General features: G+C 41.7%; 1 long non-coding RNA gene across 1 annotated transcript; it reads left to right on the forward strand.

Moving 5' to 3' along the window:
- Positions 1-1,222: 1,222 nt before the first annotated feature.
- Positions 1,223-7,474, forward strand: LOC148684548 (uncharacterized). Its single transcript, XR_015951749.1, has 3 exons — positions 1,223-1,358; positions 4,035-4,189; positions 7,337-7,474. It is a non-coding gene; the product is annotated as an uncharacterized LOC148684548 (long non-coding RNA).
- Positions 7,475-7,937: the final 463 nt, after the last annotated feature.

The following is a 7,937-nucleotide window of genomic DNA, read 5'->3' on the forward strand; positions in this document are numbered from 1 at the left end:
ATTACTAGCGGTTGAATAAAGATGAAGTTCTGGAAACCCTGAATCTCCCTTGTGCTTGAGTATGAATCTGGTCCCCAGCATGAAATGTAGTGTCCTCGCCATTTCAAATGTATTAAAAGTTTCTTCGGAGTATGTTGGGTTATATGGACAAAGACTATGGGTATCTGACAAAGTACATGATGGCTTAAAACACCATTAATAATTATGCTATAGTTACTATATTTATTTTTTTATTACTACTGCTACAGTTTAGCTATACATTGCATTTCAGCCCAAAGGCCCCAATATGGTACTCAACGATTTAAAACAAAACATAAAAATAGATCACAATAAAATGCCACAGATCAATCAGCAATCAAAAGACTGCAAGACAGCAGAATCACAGCATTGGAAGGCAGTGAAAAATATTCATAAACTAGAGGATTAAAGGGTACTCTCATAAACCCTGCATCCTGCCCATTTCAGGGCTGGAAAAAAGAAAGAAAGAAAGAAAGAAAGAAAGAAAGAAAGAAAGAAAGAAAGAAAGAAAGAAAGAAGACAAACTTGCCACAACTTCACAAGGCATGGTCTTGAAGTACCACCTTTTCAATAAGTTAAATGGCATTCCATTAACCCTAAGTATTACATTTGATAGAGGGCATATGGCCTTCCTAATAGGCACAACCAGATTTTGTAAGGAAAATGTGTGTATGCACATAATATACTTCTGCTCATTGGGCTTTTGCTGGTTCACCTGTTAGTAACATGGGAGTTTTATTGATGACCCAACACTGCTTTAAATAATGAAGGCAACTTAATTAAACTGCTGCGGTTAGCAACTGGAATAGATATGCCTGTGGTTCCCAAGAGAAGAATACACTTTCACTGTACCCACCACAATATTTCCAGTGAACTGCATTCTTACCGTCATGCTTAGTCACAGTGTTCAAGGGAGATGCTGAACCTGCTAAACAAATGGTATTTTTCTATCATTGATGGGAGTCTGTGACAAAAGGGTGGGGGGGAGGGAGAATGGATTCAGAGCATTTGGCAGCTATCTCTATTCGTTTTGTTGGATGGCAGTGGGCGTATTGGAACTGCAAGACTGCACTTCGAAAGTGAGTTTGGCTTGGCAGTTTCCTATGAATCCACTGTGCTGTTTCTGTTGTGCACTGAATATGGTGATTATATGCTAACAATATTTTTGAGCTTGTCACCAATCAGATTGCTTTTTTTTTTATAGGTGGTGTCTGCATTGCTCAGTCTCTTAAAATCCCCCGTGAACCTAGACCAGGAGAATTTGACAAGATCATCAAGCGCTTGATGGAGACTCCAAATGCTCGTGCAGTGATCATGTTTGCAAATGAGGATGATATCAGGTGCTTACTTCTTTCCCTATTTCTGTCTTGCACAGGATGGGCAACTTGCTACAGAAAGTCGTATTTTTAGTCACACATGCTTCTTACTTTAAATGGCTTTAGGCCTTGACATCAAGACAGATATGCTTGCAATCTTCAGGTCTGTGGGGAGAGGGATGTTGCAATTTTATAGTGCATAGTGGACCCCTGCGTTACCAACAACTTCAGGTTGACAAGAATGACAAATTGGTAGTTCCCAACATATAGAATTAGTTGAAATAAATAAATAAAACTGTCCAGTAGCACCTTAGAGACCAACTAAGTTTGTTCTGGGTATAAGCTTTCGTGGGCATGCACACTTCTTCAGATACTTTCTTCAGATATAAAATTAGATGAGCTTTCCTTTGATTAACTTGGACATTAGTCAAGTTTGTGGGTTTTTGTGGGCTTTTTGTGTGGGGGGGGGATGAGCCAGTTTAATATCTTGGAAAAAATGTACCCAGGATCTTGCTTTTCCCTAAAAACACCCCCCTCAACCTCCAGCCCTCCAAATACTTTGCATTCACTTGGCTTGCATTCAAGCAGGGGTGAAAGCGATGTGAACAGCAGCAGCAGAACTTGAGGAGGAGGAGGAAAACACGTGCGCCTCTTTCCGCCCCTTTTCTTTGTCTCAGTGACATGCTGGATAATGGTCAAAAAGCCCATGGGAGCATGGAAGAGCTCTTGTGGAAACCAACTATCGCATCAGGGTGACACAGAAAGATGAGTGGAAGGGGGAAACCTCCATTCTCCCCACCCCACGCTGAAAGAAAATTCGAGAGATGGCATGGGTTTTATTGATTCAAATATCATGAAATGGGGGACCTGCAAGTCAAGTGGACCAAATTGATCCAATCAAACAAATTGCATTTCAATGGGCAGGCAGGCGAGAACTTTGTCAGACTCTTATAGGGAAATCACTCTCTCCCACACGTACCAGCTCCATGGCATGTGCTACAGCGTTAAGATGTGGCTCCTCAGCTAAGGATCCCGAAAGAAAGACACCTTCATTGTCAGATAAACCTTCATATGGTCCCCACATGCACACCCAGGCCTTGTTCTTCGGTGTACACCCAAATGTGCATGCCATGTTTCACAGGGTGCCCCAAGCTCTTCGGGCATAATGCACCAGCAGATAGTTGAAGGGTGCCCCAAGCCAATTAAAAAAAAAGGTAAATGACCCCTGGACAGTTAAGTCCAGTCAAAGGTGACCATGTGGTGCGGAGCTCATCTCACTTTCAGGCCAAGGAAGCCAGCGTTTGTCCACAGACAGCTTTCTGGGTCATATGGCCAGCATGACTAAACCGCTTCTTGCGCAACGGGACACCTTGACGGAAACCAGAGCACATGAAAATGCTGTTTACCTTCCCACTGCAGCGGTACCTATTTATCTACTCACACTGGCGTGCTTCCGAACTGCTAGGTTGGCAGGAGCTGGGATAGAGCAATGGGAGCTCACCCCGTTGCGGGGATTCAAACTGCCAACCTTCTGATCGGCAAGTCCAAGAGGCTCAGTGGTTTAGACCACAGCGCCATCCCAACTCAATATTGCCTCAGTCAACCTAGATTCCCCCCCCCTCCTCCTGCTTCCTCACCTGCCCAAACTCAATGCCAAATTGGCAAGTCAATTAAATATTCCCAACAGGGTGGAGTAGGTTAAAAAATGAGAGATTTTAAAGTTGAGTGGCCACCCAAAATTTCTCACTCAGCCCTGTGAAACTAGCAGCTAGCCTATATCTCAACCTGCATAAAGGGAGAGGGGCACTTCAACTCTGAAGAGGGCAAGGCAGGCACAGGCAAACTCGGCCTTCCAGATGTTTTGGGACTACAACTCCCATCATCGCTAGCTAACAGGACCAGTGGTCATTGATGATGGGAATTGTAGTCCCAAAACACCTGGAGGGCCGAGTTTGCCTATGCCTGGAGTAAGGTCTGGGGGAGGCCCCTCCTTAACTACTCATTCCCAAACATGATTCTATTGGCCAATTGTGGGCATGTGACTAACTCCCTCCCCCACCTCCTTATTGGAGCAGCAGTGATCTCATGGCTCATTCTCTCAGAAAGGGTGGAAGAAAACATATCCCCACCAAATTGCAGGAGCAACATTGTGTCCCCTACCCACTGCTTCTGCTTCTGCTCCTAGCACTGTTGTTCCACCATTGCTTGACAAGTGAGTAAAGCAAAAGGATGAACATGTTTTGGGGGTAAGGATTGCGGGGATTGCTTTGGGGTGACAGCAAGTGTTAGCAGTAGTAAACAGGGTGGAAGCCAGGAATTCTTCTGTGGCTCAGATTTTTATCCAAGCCAGAGAAGCATTTGGAGATTTTGAAAAATCACCTCTCATTTAAGGTGGGGTTATATGAACCTTAAGAGTTTTGTCTCTGATCTGAACTTGGCACCTCAAGTAACCTGGGGTTGTGAAAATGAAAAAGAAAAGAATATTGAAGAAGCATGAAAGCAAGGTTGAAGGCAAATTTTACCATGTACAGGATTAAAGAGCTGCCACCAATCCCTGCTTTTCAGGAGGAATACTTGGTTCTATCAGAAAGAATGCTTGATGAACAGGATAAAAGCAACCACTTTTGCAATTGCCTTATGCGTAATCATTTTCAGTGGTCAATTTTAAAAGAATGACTTCTTTTGTTTACTTACTTGCAGGAGAGTATTAGAAGCAGCAAAGAAAACCAATCAAACTGGACATTTTCTTTGGATAGGCTCAGACAGTTGGGGGTCTAAGATTGCACCTGTTTACCAGCAAGAGGAGATTGCAGAAGGCGCAGTCACCATTTTGCCCAAAAGAGCTTCCATCGATGGTAAGACAATCCCATCAACTCTGGTCCACGGAGTCCCTAAAAGACAATGTAGAGATCCCCTTGAGCACAGTGCAGCAGGGAGTTCAAACTCCTTTATGGTACACCGATGGTAAGACTGAGAGAGACTTTTACTTATCTGTGCACTGTTTTTCCTTCAGCGGCATTATCCCTTGGTTCCCTTATGTATAATTACTGAGCCAAACAGTTTTTCAGACCAGTAGTGTGGATCAGTCAATGTAGATTTCATTGCACTTCCAATTTATGTCGAATGGACCTATGCAAAATACAAAGAAATTTCATTCTACAGCCAGCTGTATTTATAAATATTGTTTCCCATAGGCTGTATGTGATATATGCCCAGTTCCCCCCACCCCTAATTCACATCACCTTCTTGCAATGTCAGCCGTATCTCTTTTTGTGCTCTTTCACCACTTTCCAGGTCAATTTACTTGTGTTATCTGATGTGCTTGATGCTTACGGCCGGGAAGCAGACTATATCATCCTATTTACTTGCAGATTCTAAAACAGTGCTATAACTTGCAAAAGAGTTGCAAAGAGCATGTCTTTTAATACCTTTAGAGTAGACAAGGACATTTTCTGTAGGGTAGCCACATGGACTGAAGCTCTTCAAATGGATTTCATATGGAGACAGATCAAAGTGCTGTCACAGAATAAATGCTTTTGTTGTAAAAGATCCCATGTTTAATCTTGGGCGCATGTGATGGAAAGGGTCTCTGGCGAGACCTTGCAGTGCCCCTGTTAGTCAGTTTACATCAGGAGTGGCTAATATGTGGCTCTCTAGATCAGGCATCCCCAAAATGCGTCCCTCCAGATGACGCATGATCCCTAGCTAACAGGACCAGTGGTCAGGGAAGAGGGGAATTGTAGTCCAAAACATCTGGAGGGCCGAAGTTTGGGGATGCCTGCTCTAGATGTTGGTGAACTGCAGTTCCCATCAGTTTATTGGCTCCAGTCTATTACTGCTTCCAGCAACTGTATCTCCTCACCTGATTAAAATGATGGGGAGAAATAGAGCGGTGTGTCATCAGCACATTGGTAACACCATGCTCCAATGGCGGAACTGCCATAGGCTGAGCAGAAGTCCTCTAATGCTTTTTATAGAACTGGCCTTGGAGGTAGGTATGAAGCTACCATACTCCCATGTCCCCAACTCCCCAAATCAGTCCAGCAGGACACCATGGTGGAGGGTATGAAAAGCCAATGAGAGATCAAGCGGAATCAATGGGCTTGTACTCCTCCAGTTCTTCTTCCAACAGAGATCTTCCATCAGGGTGACCAAGATTGCCCCAATGCAAAAACCAAGCCTGAAGCTAGGTTTAAATAGATCTATGTAACATGTATTCTCCTAGAATGCATGGGAGTCAACAGCCACCACCCTCTTAAGGACCTTGTCCAAAAAGGGGGCATTCGTTAATTTGGTCAGTAACCCTTCCTGAAAGGCATTAAGGCGGAACAACTTATGAATGTTCCCCAAATCAGGGGTGCTGGGTTTTTTTTAAAAAAAATATTCTTAATCATAAACATAACAACGCTGATGATATTAAATTTTTTTAATATTATAAATATTAAAAATTTATTATTTATAATACTTATGTTCATGTGCTGCATGAATATGCACCAAGCAAGCTAAATAATAATAATAATAATAATAATAATAATAATAATAATAATAAATAAAAATAAATAAATAAATAATTTATTATTTATACCCTGCCCATCTGGCCGGGTTCCCCCAGCCACTCTGGGCGGCTTCCAACAAAATACTAAAATACAGAAATCCATCAGTCATTTAAAGCTTCAAACATTAAATGCAACTTAGGTTTCTCTGATCTTCACCATTGCAGACTTTAGGCTAGAATCCTGAGCATACTTACTTAAGGAGTAAGACTCATTTGATTCAGTGGGAATTACTTCTGAAAAAACATGTACAGTGGTACCTTGGTTCTCAAACTTAATCTGTTCCGGATGTCCGTTCCAAAACCAAAGTGTTCTAAAACCAAGGCGCGCTTTCTCATAGAAAGTAATGCAAAATGCATTAATCCGTTCCAGACTTTTTAAAAACAACCCCTAAAACAGCAATTTAACATCAATTTTTACTATCTAACGAGACAATTGATGTAAAATGTAAGCAATAAATAAATAAATAAATAAATAAATAAATAAGACAGTGTTGTAGATGATAAAAATTAAAATATTTTTTTTCTTACCTGCACTGATGATAGTCATTGTTTGGATGGGGGGCTTTTATCCATTTCCACAGTCACACCATCAATCAATCAGTAAAAGGTAAAGGACCCCTGCACAGTTAAGTCCAGTCAAAGGCGACTATGGGGTTGCGATGCTCATCTTGCTTTCAGGCCAAGGAAGCTGGCATTTGTCCACAGACAGCTTTCTGGGTCATGTGGCCAGCATGACTAAGCCACTTCTGGCAAAACCAGAGCAGCACACGAAAACGCCGTTTACCTTCCCGCCGGAGCGGTACCTATTTATCTACATGCACTTTGATGTGCTTTTGAGCTGCTTGGTTGGCAGGAGCTGGGACAGAGCAACGGGAGCTCACCCCATCACGGAGATTCGAGCTGCTGAATTTCTGATCAGGAAGCCCTAGGCTCAGTGGTTTAGACCACAGCACCACCTGCGTCCCCAATCAGTAGCCAAACTGGGTTCCACACAGTCACAAAAACAAATTAACTGAAAAAGCCTCAAAAACAAAAACGCAAAATAAATAGTAAAAACAAAAGTGCCAAACGTAATCCATTTTGGAAGTCCATTTGGCTTCCAAAATGTTCGAAAACCAAGGTACAGCTTCTGATTGGTGCAGGTGCCCCGGAAATAATAGCCAACAACCGCATTGGACGTTCGGCTTCTGAAAAACATTCGAAAACCGGAACACACACTTCTGGGTTTTCAGCATTTGGGAACCAAGGTACTACTGTATAGGGTTCTCTTTGCCTGGTGTACAATAGGGTGTTGTTTTTTTAAAGGATTTAGGTTTTTATTAGAATATTTTATGTGATATACATATGTGTGTTTCTATACAATTCAAAGCAAGCATTTCACTTTGCATAATAAGATGTAATTTTAATGCCTGTTTTGTGTGTGTGTGTGTGTGTGTTTTCATCATAGGTTTCGATAGATATTTTAGAAGCCGAACTCTAGCAAATAACAGAAGGAATGTATGGTTTGCAGAATTCTGGGAAGAAAACTTTGGATGCAAGTTGGGTTCTCATGGAAAGAGGAACAGCAATATAAAGAAATGCACAGGTAACTTTATGAATAGTCCTTGCTGCCTCTCTTGAGAGGACTTTGTTAAGAAATTGAAATTTGTTGAGCAGTTGAATAGTTCCCCAGGTCAGAACACACCTATTCTTAACCTGAATCATGCAATCTCACTCATATATTGGTAATATTTTTTAATAGATCCATTGACTGCTAATTAGATTTGCAGAAGCAATTTGTGACTGATTTCATCATGTAACTCTATCTTGAAATTCATTTCCACTAAGCTCAATCCCAAACTGTTGCCTGTAGTTGGTTATATTTTTTTTCTAATTAGTTATATAGGGTAGGTGGATTGGATGTGATTGTGGTCAACCAAAATATGTGAGTGAAATATTTTACTAACATTTCGGTCAAATCTTTTTCCTGTGATGATTAAGTACAACCTATGGCCAAAGGTATATTGCTACTTTTCCTTTGGGGAAATTCTGCAGTGAAATATCTGTCA

Source organism: Zootoca vivipara, chromosome 9 (assembly GCF_965207765.1).
Source record: "Zootoca vivipara chromosome 9, rZooViv2.hap1.1, whole genome shotgun sequence".
NCBI lineage: Eukaryota > Metazoa > Chordata > Lepidosauria > Squamata > Lacertidae > Zootoca > Zootoca vivipara.